Source organism: Periophthalmus magnuspinnatus, chromosome 7 (assembly GCF_009829125.3).
Source record: "Periophthalmus magnuspinnatus isolate fPerMag1 chromosome 7, fPerMag1.2.pri, whole genome shotgun sequence".
Classification (NCBI taxonomy): domain Eukaryota; kingdom Metazoa; phylum Chordata; class Actinopteri; order Gobiiformes; family Gobiidae; genus Periophthalmus; species Periophthalmus magnuspinnatus.
This window is the reverse complement of record NC_047132.1, coordinates 5689690-5701621: the sequence shown is the minus strand read 5'-3', so window position 1 is coordinate 5701621 and position 11932 is coordinate 5689690.

Below are 11932 nucleotides of genomic sequence, written 5' to 3'. Positions count from 1 at the left end.
GTGTAAATCATAATTTATAATCACTATACAGGTACAGGCCAATAAATCATTGTGAAATCTGTATTATGTATGTATATTCTTATGCATCTAGATGTTTGTTTGTTTGTTTTTTTATTTGACACAAATTGATCAAAATAAAACACACAACATAAAAGGGCAACACTTAACAAACACTACATGGACATTAACAGGCATCATGTTAACATTCACACGCATCAGTCACATTCACACACACCACAATGACATGAACAACTATCACTTAAGAATTGACAGATGACTCCTATCAACATGGAAAGATAATTGATATCAGCTGTTTTGATGGGAAAAGGTGGGAAATGTGCTGGGGTCAGACATTATAAAATGAGAGATCTTAAAAGAGGGCATTTTGTACTTGAATCCAGTCTTATTAGCCTAAAGAGATTTGAAAGTTAAGTTATGCCAAAAATATATTGTTTTACAAGTGAAGATGCGATTCTATTTTGGGTCTAACAAGAAGAAATGTTAGTCACCATAAATTTCCAAGAACGTCCAAGGTCTCTTCGAAGTACCAGTATGTGTCATCCCTTGTTCGAGGTATAATTGAGTGGTATACCGAGGAGTTTGATAATGACTTTCAACTTTATAAAGAGAAAGAGACATATTAGACTTACAAACATTAACATGACTTGATTTACTGTCTAGATAGAGGTGGGAGATACAGAATATATATCATTTATAATTAAAAGTATTAAAAATTACCCTCAAAAAGAGCCAAAAACATGTATGTGTAAATCTCCCAAACAAGGGTATAAATAGAGATTAGGTGTCAGTCTGGTCCCATGTCCTCTGTTACGTCTCAAACCCGCTCAAAAGTGATCGTCTAATCAGATTTGTTTTGTTGTTTTTAGTGACACATGTGAAACGGAGCTCATTGGTCATATGCTTTGGCCCACCTGTTCGTCTACATTTGGCCCTAGTGACTCACTGTTTTATATGGAACGTTATGGAATAAGTCAAACCCTAACAGTAAATGGGCGATCATGGTCCCCAGGCTCCACACATCCACAGCCTCATTGAAAGGACATCCCCGAAGGATTTCAGGAGGCCTAAGGGAGGAAGAAAGACAAGGCATGAACATAACATGGACTGATAGATAAATAGATTGACATTATTAGGACGAGACATTGCAGGCCAACTACCATTATGGAAACTTCTTCTGTAGTTGAATTATAAATAAGGCGTTTCATGTGTAAAAACTGTCACAAATTTGGGAATCTGAAAGTTGAATCTGAAAATGTATAGAGCCAGGTTTAAAATTCTTGCTGCATTTTGTTGACAAAGATCCAAAAATAATTTACAGGTTGGATTTTTGGTATCTAATTTAGTAAGAAAAAACAAAAAAAGTATGTAAAAATTCCAATTTGCCACATTTTTAAGTTAAAACATCAAGGAATCAGCTTTAGAATTAAATATCAACAAATCCTGACAAGATTGTAAAGTTGATGTATGTAGGCGCTACTTAACCACTTGGGCATTCCGACGGCCCGCCCGTGAGGCATCTCGGACCCGGAGTGGTTCGTGGAACCGAGTGAAGATCTCATGGTGGACTGAGGAGTATAGGACCTTATGATTTGATGGACTGGATGCTCCTGATCGGTAAGCGTGGTTTATTCTGCTATTGACTTAATTGTGGGTCAAATGTGTATCATGTGTAATCATTAGCATTAGCTAATGCCAATCTGTGCCCCCCCCCCCTGACCATCACCAATCATCACGAACACACTGCTTGGGCGAAGTGTCTTGCCTAAGGACACAATGACAGAACTAAGGACACAATGACAGAAGTTGGTCCGAGCGGGACTCGATCCTCCAACCTTCAAGGATCGAGGGGACCAAAGCACTAACCACTGAGCCACTGTTGCAGAATGACTGTCACATTGTACAATCATGTACAGCGTGTTCTTAATTTCCAGTGTGTGTTTGTTTACATTTTAAAGTATGTGTGTGTTTGTTCACTGTTTGCAGTGTGTGCTTTGTAAATATATATTTATTTTGTTTTAACTGTATTTTATATACAAATATACATTTTATATTGTGTTTTGATATGATATATAAATGTACAGTAATAGAGCAGCTGGGTGTGCAGATACAGATTCCTCTCAGTGTGAGTTTTCAGTAGAGCTCTCACTGATGTCTGTGGGTTGAAACATTCAAAAGTTATTGCAGTTTTTCCAAACGTTCTCCAAATGTCTTCATTTGGATAGGTTTGGAGAGGCCTGGACTTACTCATGATAAAATTATTGTAAAACTCTAATTTTTATAGGTATTGACCTCAAATTTGAAATGTAAGTGGCCAACAATCTTGTCAGTTGAGATATAGTGTATTTTTGGCCCCAGCTCCCTACTGCAGCTTTCTGCACCTTCATTTTCACAAAAAAATTTGGGCGAGGATGAGAAAAATCTTTTTTTATGTGTGTTCCAAAGTGTATAAATGCTCAGCAGATATACTTACATTGATTCTGACACCTGTGGATAAAACTATAGGATGTTACCTTTACAAAGACCCCAAACTTGTGTATTTACTACTGAGGGTTCAATAATGATTATTTTAATTTGGAGAGGTCAGAACAAAGGCATGTCCCTAAGTGAGACAGTGCATTTTGCTAAAACATTAGAGCTGTCTGTAGTGTCTCCCTTTAATTTGATAAACAGGAGTGCTATAGCTCTTTTGTAGCACACAAGCTGGATCCTGAGACCTGGTTTGGCCTCGGATGTGTAAAGGGACAGGCCAAAGTCTATGAGTTTGACCTAGATGGGCCTCTGGGCACAGACCGTAACATTATCTACTTTAATATCTTTGTGGATTATGGAATATCTCTTCAGCACCTCCAAAGCAGTGGCCACCTGTACAGTGTTACAACACCAAACAAGTTAGGTTGTGGAATTCCATCTTACTTATTTCTTTGTTCATAATTCTTCATAAACCTTATATGGATCTCTACAGTGACCGTTAACTCCCTGGTTTTGCAAGTAGATTTTCCTTTACTTTTCTCTATAGACTTTACAAAAAAATATATTAGACATGTGAAAGCTTGCACAGGGAAAATCAGTAACTAATGATGACAATATAGAATGACCTATATTTTTTATTTTTTTCTGTTTCTGAAACTTTATGATTCGCTATGTTATTAAAACATTTTCCAAATCTTGTATTTAAACATATTTTTTGGACTAAAAATAACTGTGTTATGGATATTAGTTACCACAGAGCTCGCTGTCTTAAACTGATTTGAATTTCTATGGTAAGTCTATGGGAAAAATGAAATACACATACCACAGGGGACTGAGAAGTGAACGGGACTGGTGAGCTCCATAACTTATGTAAGTGAAAGAAATGACTTTGTATTATCTGTAAATAACTTAAATTATGATTTTCAGTTATAATATTTGACTGCTTATCTGCTTCTGATGCTAGTGTTAACATTACAGGCCTTCTATGAGACCAGTACTGCAGCAAATGCTATTACAATGTATGAGAAGGTACGGGCAGAGTATTACTGGAGAAAATCACTATGGAAACCAGTCAAGTCATTTCAAGGTCCTATATTATGCAAAAATTACTCTTGTGGCCATTAAGCCATGTCACAATGTTATTACCTCATCTGTCTAGATCTCCAAAGCTCAAAATGCTCTGTTCCACCTTGTGATGTCATGAAGTGATCTTTTGCCAGTTAACAGCTCCTTTTACATTTAGTTCAGTAGATTGGAAATTCCAGGGCTGAAATCATCCAAATGATTTTAATGAAGGTGTATTTAAAAACACAGTGGAGCACTACCAGTATTACCACATGACATCACAAGGTGGAACAAGGTGCTTTATGTTTCATGCAGGGTTTTTGAGATAAACATGTGCCAGTGAAACAAAACAAAACATGACTCCAGGTCTGTTTGTGATGAGGAAACAACATTAGAACATAGGCGAGACAAAAGTGTGATATGGGCTCTTTAAAGCACATTGTGAGCATTGGCTGCGGATGTGCGACAGGGGCAATTCTCCATTATGGCTTTTATAAAAGTCCCATAGACTCATGTCCAAAATTTCAAAGATCATTCGTCTTCCCAAAGGAGTGTAAAATGCCTCAAAAAACATCACGATGTTTTTCTGGTCCATCCGTTTATCCATCAGACGACACAGTATAGAGATCTGAACAGACAAGAATGAAAACGACATGTTTACATATTTAAGCATTAATATAAAATGTGTATCATTCCATTAAAGTGACAGGTTAGACATTTTTTTGTATTTTTTTTTTACTTTAGGGGAGTTTATAATTTGACTTCCTGGTTGGACATGGGCAGCAGATATGGTAAACATAGAGGTAATTAAGAGGTAAGGGCCAAAACTTGTCTTACACAGTAGTAATGATAAGACTTAAAGGGCCCATATTACACCATTTTCTGATCTATGTTATAATATTGTTTCCTCAGTTCCACCTTGTAATAATTAGAAATACTTGAAAACCTGTTGTACGCACTTTAAACAGTGTCATAAATGGGGCTTATCTCCTTCGTCGTATTCTGCCTGCACAAGGGAAGTTTGACTGCTACAATCTCCTGAGTGTCTCTCTTTTGACACTTGACCACTTGACCAAAGTTGCCGCGGGACACACAATCGATCAGCTCGTAGTTTTGTGGGATTAACTTCTTAATATCGTCTAGGGTCAGGTCAGGAACCATTCTTTGTGTCTGTAGAACTGAAACATATCACACATGAGGTAAGTCCAGATAAAAGTTGTGTTATTTCATGTTAATGCATTGACAATTCATGAGAACTCCTATGTAATGAACATGTAGGCCTAACTGCTACTACTACTACTACTACTACTACTACTACTACTACTACTACTTAACTGCATATGATTAGGCCGCCAGAGGTTCCTCAAAAGTTTGAACAGTGAAAAAGGAATTAATTTAAGTGCTTACCTACTGAAATACTGCTGGATACTTTTTACTTTTACTTCAGTAGTGAGTAGTATCTGTACTTTCTACTCCACTATATTTTTGAACTGGACTGAAAAGTAAAAAGCACTTTTCATGTGATTTGAGGGGTTATTTTTACCATGTTCGTGGAAACATCCTGACTAACATTTATGAGTTCAAGCTTTGGTTTTGAGCAAACAAAAATAAATACACAAAATAAAAACACAAAATTTGTATTTTATTTATTTATTTATTTATTTGATAGGGACAATGCACATTAATGAACATCTGTTGTGAACAAATGTAAATATGCCGGATTATAGCTACAGAGCTAATTTACATCCGCAGTCCCCAGGCAGGTAAAGAGTACAACAAATACATCACATTAGTACAATATACAAGAGTTAAAAAGTGAGAAGTAGAGTAAAAAAAAAAAAAAAAAAAAAAAAAAGGTAAGAAAAGTAAGAAGGGAGGTCCATGTATTGATTAGTGATCACATGACTGATTTGATTTCAGCCAGAGTTTGAGTTGAGTTTTAAAAGTGGATAATGTGGAGCACTCTCTTATTTGAAGTGGAATGCCGTTCCAGATCTTACTCGCCTTCACAGAAAGAGCATTTTGTCCAAAGGCAGTTTTTCTATAGGGCACCTCACAGTCTCCTCTGGACGAGGCCCTGGTCCTCATGCTTCGGGTGTTTTTTGTTTTGAAAAGGTCTGACATGGGAGGCGGGGCTAATCCATGTAGCACTTTGTAGATAAAACATGCATATTTAAAATGTTTAAAATTATCAAAACTAAAAAGATTATGCTTTTTTAAAATATTACAAACATGGAAAGAAAGAGGTTTCCTATCAAAGACCTTTAGGGATTTTTTGTAGAGTGATTCCATTATTTTGAGTGTATTTAAATTTGTTAAAGAAGATGTGAGATAATATCATTGAGTGGAGAAACACTCTGGCAGCATCAAGGGTTATAAATGGTCTGATTTGCTTAAAACCAAAGCAAATGTTGGCCAAAATATGTATATATGTATTTTTAAATCAATATCACTATAATTAACACTTAAATAAATTAACAACATTTTAAAAAGGCACCTAAATATTTTTACTTGCTTATATTTTTTTGATGTGATACTTTTACTTGAGTTAACTTTTTGCTTTTGTATCTGCACTTCATCCACTACTGCATTTGACCCGTGCTTCAATACCACGGGGGCAACCTGTCAGGAGCACAGGGACCCATCTCCTGATTTTGAGCTCATCTTAACTGGCGCTGATAGCACTAGCTGACTCAGGTTAATGAGTTTCCCCCTCAAAAAGAGGTGAAAAGTATGTTTATGTAAATGTATTGTACACGAAAAATGAAAACACTGCCTCTGCCTCAAACACTTACACTACAGCAGATGTCATTTTCTTAGTCAAATTGCAGAGAAATGTAGCTAGTACCTCACCCGTGTCACTGTAAATGAAAAATAGCTGGTTTGGAGCCTTGTTTGTTGAGTTCAGTCTCTCACACGTAAAGTGCACCTCTCCTCTGCAGAGTTCAGTCAGAAACCTTTCCTCAATACAAGTCCAAGTAGAAGGATTCCAGTGACATTCAGAGTTGTCCACCATGTCACTATATGACCTGTCATATCGCCACAGAAACATCAATCTGTAAGACATTTTAAGGCCAATCTGAAAAATATTTTAAGCCCAATCTTAAAGACATTTTAAGCCCAGTCTTAAAGACATTTTTTAACCAAGTTGAATTCCATCAAAGGTCCCTGCGGTGTTGTTCTTGTTGAAATGCCAGTAAAGATATATTTGTGATATTTGTGATATATTTGGATGGGAAACTGCTGGAAACATCATGGCCTGGTGCAGAATGCCATTGTGTCCTTAGGCAAGACACTTTGGATGTGGTGTGTGTGAGTATTGTGGTGGTCGAAGGATCTGTCTAAACTATGACTGAAACCTTGCCGTCTATAGGCTGCACACAACACCTCCTGTATCAGAGGTGGGTAGTAATCAGTTACATTTACTTGAGTAAAGTAACAATACTCTTACTTGAGTAAAAGTCGTGGTTTCTCTTTCCACAGTGAGTAAGTCTAAAGTGACTTAAGCTGTCGACAATATGAAAACATTTGTGTTTCTTGCAGCTCCTTCAGATATGATTTAGTTTGTAGTTTAGTATTTTGTGTCTGTTTGAAAATACTAGATTTTATCCTTTATTTACTGTTTTGTCCTTTAAATTACATTCACTTCAAATTATACATCAGATGTCCCGACAGTTACTCTTTAAGTTACTTTTACTTCTTTTCCCAAATACTTTTTCACTCTTACTTGAGTCATTTTCTGAGATCACTACTTTGTCCTTCTACTTGAGTAATATTATTTTTGAAGTAGCATTACTCTTAGTTGAGTACAATGTTTGGATACTTTGTACCAGTTCTGTCCTCTAGATTCAGCTCCTGATCAGCCGTAACCGAAGCGTGCATCCATGCACACTTCACGCACTGTTATATCCCATCATGCACAACGCACAATAGACATTCAAATGTTTGTACTGGTTTACCTCATCTACAACAGTGCGACATGAAACTGTTAAATCTGAATAAAGATCTGTATAGGCCGTGTTTGTGGATTAAAAAGGAGGGGAGTTACATGGAATAAAGGAATGTACAGTTATTTCTAGACATTAAGAAGACATTATTATCATTAGAAATTATTATTGCAACAATAAGAATAATGTAAGAATGTTCGTTTCTATTGTAAGCGACAAAGACCAAGAGACTGAAACATAAAGTCAGAAGGGTTTAATGAGTTCGACAGGTAAAGTGAATAATGAAGCAACGGACTCTCAGGAAAGGATAGAAGAGAGTCATGAGACGTGCACAAAATCTTCATGAGTTCAGGTACATTCCATAGGTCTGTGCCCCCTGGTGGGCATGTGTTATTTACCTTTGTGTTAGTAAATCAAGATACTAGCTTGATGTAGTGCTGCACAGCTAGAAAATACCTTATAAATATGAAAAGAACTGGCATGGCATAGAAGGGAAACAGCACCCTCTACTAGTATTAAAGTGGTTTAGCCACAGATCAAATTAAACCTGGCCCAAATACTGAATCGTTAAACTGCAATACCTCACTTTATGTACAACTAATCAGTGTTCTCTGGTTTATAGACTATGAACGTAAAAATTATATTGCTACCTCTGTCTCTCTTATTATGTTTTCACAAGGTATATTTTGTGAAAGTTATGAAGTAGCTACAATTGAGACAAAATCACCTTGAACGTTATATTTGCCTATTGATATTCAGTTTGAACAGAAAGAAATGGCTACGACGACATCTTGACTTTTCTTCTATTAAAGGATAAATAATTAAAAATAACGTATGTAACGTACGTATCGTACGCGCAAAGGAAGTATGGTCTCTGCTGTAGGCCTGTCTCATTTCGGCAAGATTGCGAGTACACATTTTCGGGTATTTCGAAGAGTACTTGGAAGAGTATGCATTTGGCAAATTGGGACACGGCCGCTGTCTGTGCGCTTATGTTACGTAGCTTACGTTACGTCGCTTACGTTACGTCGCTTACGTTACGTCGCCTAGCAACCGTGACAGTTGTTGACTCATGACCTAAACACGTAAAATGGACACTGATATAATTACAGTTTTATTTTTAATTCTTTATTATTTTATAGAGGAAGAGTCAAGGTGTCGAAGTCGCAGGTGTTTATTTCTGTTTATATTGAAGGAAGTAAGGAATTAATCTTACCCTTTGAATATCAATATACAAATATAACATTATATGTGATTTCTTCCCAATTGTAGCTAGTATTACATAACTTACATATACATTGTTTCTCCAGTAGAAAAAGACACGTGCGGTGCATGATGGGATATAGCGGTGCCCAAAGTCTGCTCGGACGCACGCTTTGTTCATGGCCGATGTCCATGGAAACGCAGGGCACATTTGTTGGCTGAATTCATCGGGTGCATGAAATGGGAAAGGCCTTGTCGTGCCGGAAATGACGTAAGAGCCCTTCGATGCAAGCGCATGTCATCCACGCCCATCTGAAAACTGAGTCTCACCGGTGTTCAGTCACATCTTCATGAGGGATTGGGAAGTGTGTCTTCTGGCAATTAAAAAAATAAAATAAAATTTCTAAAAATATCTAAAATACCCTAATAGGCCTATGTCAACAAAATAAACGGATACATAGTAGGAGCAGCAGAGAGGGGCATAGCAGAAGTAGCAGGGAGGGGCATAGCAGGAGCAGCAAAAGAATAAGGGAGTATGCGTGTTTGCATGAGTGGGCGAGTGTTTATGTGGGTGAGTATGTATCTGTGTGTTTGTCTAAATGTGTTTGTGAGTGTGTGAGGACTTAACTCCAGACGTGAGGACGTGTGCAGGAGGTCTGGACGTGTGCAGGAGGTTTGGACGTCCGGAGCAGAGCTGGGCTTTGGCTCACACAGATCTTTGGAGAGAAACATTTGAGTCAGACACCGATGCTGCAAACAGGGCTCACATACAGCAAACCCAGAGAGGATAACAAAAGGGGCCTAAATGATAAAACTGTAGAGACCAAAATGCTTCTTACATTTGTTCCAAAAATTTAAGTTTACGCCGAAAGCTGAACGCACATGGCAAAACAGCAGTTGTTGACCAGTGAAGTTCATTACTATTACAATGTTTTAAAGTCAGCACTTTAACCCTTAGATGCACACGTGGGGTCAAAAATGACCCCAGAGGTTGTTATTCTTCAAAATCTTTAAAATGAAAAGTTGTGATATATTCATATTCCAGGTATTCCTCACAAAACATGTTTGTGACATGAGTCCATTTTCATTTTTCTTTATTTTTTCATTAATTTTAAGAAATTGCAGTTTTTGTATCACTACCCCACTCTTCCACAAGTGGGGTCAAAAATGACCCCAAGCAATTCCTATGGAATCTTCTATGAACCTTTAATTCTTAGCAACTCTGCACTCTGCACGACTGTGCCACTTACACATCTGATGGCATCTCTCACATCTGATACAACTTTGACTGTCAATACTGTCCCACTTATACACCTGATGTCAGCAGTCTCACCACCCAGGAGGGGTGGGTTTGTGATGCATGCACCCCATATGCAGTTGATAGGATTGTGTACCTAGGGAGACAGCCAGGGAAAGACATCCAGAAGAATCTGAGGGAAAACATTGTCTGTCAGTTGTGCAGTGAATTCAGACACAAAGGTCGCAACATCACCAAGGACAACTTCTTCACCAGTGTGCCTCTTGCAGAGCATCTCCTGGAGAAGGTTCTGACTGTTGTGGGAACTTTGCGACAGAACAAGTCAGACATTTCACCAGTCATGAAGGCTTCCAGGTCCAGAGTGGTCTACAGCACTGAATTTGGGTTCAATGGCAGCATGACCACGATCAGCTATGTGAGACAAAAGGGAAAAGCTGTTCTGCTGCTTAGCACAATGCACCACAGCAAGATGGTGGATGAAAACAGCCCAAAGGAAAACAAAAAACAGAAGCGATCAGCTTCTACAACCTGACCAAAGGAGGAGTAGATACTATGGATCAGATGGTTGGCAACTACATCTGCAAACGCCAGACACAGAGGTGGCCCGTGGTGCTCTGAATGCCTATTCATTTTTCAGGGCTCAGCACCCTGAATTTTGCGTAGGCATCACCAACGGATGACGACACTTCCTCACAGAGGTCTCAAAGGAGCTTGTGAGACCTAACATGAAAAGTCGACTGGAAGGTACACCGACCCTACCAACCTACATCACTGAAGCAATGGGAAGGTGTGGCATGACAAAAATTGCTGCGATCTGGCCACAGGAAAGAAGCACACAGGGCCAGCAGAAGAGAAAGAGGTCCCAGTTGTGTCCACGAAACAAAGATTACAAAGCCACTGATTGCTGTTGGAAATGCAGTACCCCTGTGTGCAATGGTAACTGCCAGAAGCAAGTAGCTTGTGACGGTGCACACAGTGAGATAAGATGTTTGTGTGTGTACATATGCGTGAACAGTCTTATAGTCTCTGGACCTGTTGAATGTTCTCTGTTCATCCTTCAGACATAGGGACACACAAACATGTTTTGTCACCTGATTGACCTGATTGATTCATTATAAAGTGCTAAAATGTGAATGAAAAGTAAAAAAAAAAAAATGTACATGTCAAAAAGGAAAAGCAAAATATGTCATCTTAATCATCATGAGAGAAATGTGTTTAGTTTATTGCAAAAACACATTGATTTCAATTGGGGTCATTTTTGACCCCACTTGTGGAAGTGGGGGTAGTGATACAAAAACAGCAATTTCTTAAAAAAATAATGAAAAAATAAATAAAATGCAAATTCCCTCATGTCACAAACATGTTTTATGAGGAGTACCTGGAAAATGAAAATATTCCAACTCTTCGTTTTAAAGATTTTCAAGAATAACACCTAGGTTATTGCAAAAACGCATTGATTTTAATTGGGGTCATTTTTGACCCCACTCGTGGAAGAGTGTAGGTATTGGTAGGTTGTGCATCCAAGGGTTAAAGCAGCTCTTTGCGTACATGTTATATTAGAAGATACTATTTTTTTTAATAACCCCAAATGCATGTGAATGTTTTGAAATAATACACTGGTAGTTGGCCATACCCTGTTTTTTACAGGGTATGGCCAGGGTATTGGCCTCTCAGTGTGTAACAGTGTCTGCAGTACTAGATCAACAGTGGTTTTGATCAACAGTATTTTGATTGATTTATCTAACTCTTATGTATTACCCTGAACTAATATAGTGAATTTGTCATGTTTTAAGGTCAACTATAGTTGTAGAGTGAAGACATGTTACAATGCTTATATGCGCAGAGGTACCTAATAAGTGAGTGCATCTCTATTTCAACATACATATTCATCTGACACACTGTGTGGGCCTCAAAAGTGTCCTGTACAACACTTTATTCTCAGCCACTGAAAGGCAACAATGCAAAAAAC